The sequence below is a fragment of the Otolemur garnettii genome, unplaced genomic scaffold (assembly GCF_000181295.1).
Source record: "Otolemur garnettii isolate 467f Iridium unplaced genomic scaffold, OtoGar3 scaffold00058, whole genome shotgun sequence".
Classification (NCBI taxonomy): domain Eukaryota; kingdom Metazoa; phylum Chordata; class Mammalia; order Primates; family Galagidae; genus Otolemur; species Otolemur garnettii.
In genome coordinates this window covers 6,500,982-6,502,026 of record NW_003852453.1, presented here as the reverse complement: position 1 = coordinate 6,502,026, position 1,045 = coordinate 6,500,982, and the positions used below count along the sequence as shown (strand labels likewise).

The 1,045-nt window shown below is 46.7% G+C and overlaps 1 protein-coding gene across 2 annotated transcripts in view; it reads right to left on the bottom strand.

Moving 5' to 3' along the window:
* Positions 1–1,045, bottom strand: part of FTO (FTO, alpha-ketoglutarate dependent dioxygenase) — a 402,518-nt gene that overhangs the window by 205,472 nt on the left and 196,001 nt on the right. The gene's annotated exons all lie outside the window — the stretch shown is intronic.

Genomic DNA, 1,045 nt, shown 5'->3' with positions numbered 1-1,045 from the left:
GCCCAGGAGTTGGAGGTTGCTGTGAGCTGTAATGCCACGGCACTCTACCCAGGGGGACAGCTTGAGGCTCTGTCTCAAAAAAAAAAAAAAAAGTGTCTTAAAAATAAAATAGGGGTAGTGCCTATGGCTCAAAGGAGTAGGGTGCTGGCCCCATATACCGGAGGTGGCAGGTTCAAACCCAACCCCGGCCAAAAACTGCAAAAAAATTAAAATATTAAAATAAAATACTGATTAGCAATAGCCATCCATTTTTGCAGATAAGTTCACTGTTCCTAGCACACTCTGAATTCTTTGCGGTGAGAGTATCTCTAGAGCTTAGCAGGTTTTTCTCACTTTTCTTGTACATTCCAAATTCAGCTGTTTGGAGGCAGGGCAGTGAGGTGGTGAAAGGCAAGGACTCCAGAGCCAGCCTTTGTGAGTGCAGATCCCAGCTCCCCCACCTATTGGCTGTGTGACACGGGAGAAGTTCCATAAACCCTGTGTGTTTCAGTGTCCTCATAAGCAAAAGGGGGGAAAAATTATACATACTTTACGGAGTTGCCATAAAAGTCAAAGACATTTTATAGAAACACTCAGAATAGTTCCTGGTACTCAGTAAGCATCAGGAAGTGTTTGCTATCATGACTCAGTTGAAGACCTCCACGTGGCCTCAGCTAGCCTCCCAGCTGCACTTCCTACCACACCTTCTGCATCGCTTGCTTCACTCACACCTTCCTTCCTTCCTCTGATCTTGTTTTTATAGTTCCGGGAGCAAAATGTTCCCCCCAGATGCCTCGCCCATCACACTCCTCCCCATCCAAGGTCCCCCAAACCAACTTCTGCCATTTCACCATGGTCTGGGCTCCAGTGGTGTGGATTTAATACTCCCTCCTCTGGACGGTGATTTTTTAAAAAAAAAAAAAAACCCTCTCTTGCAGGATTTCATTTTAGCTAACGTAATACCTGGCTATCTTCATGCCCCTTGTGAGATGGACTGCAGTGGTTGAGCTCACAGCTCTAGGCTGGGCTGCCTGCGTTTCCATCTCTGCAGTGGTTGAGCTCACAG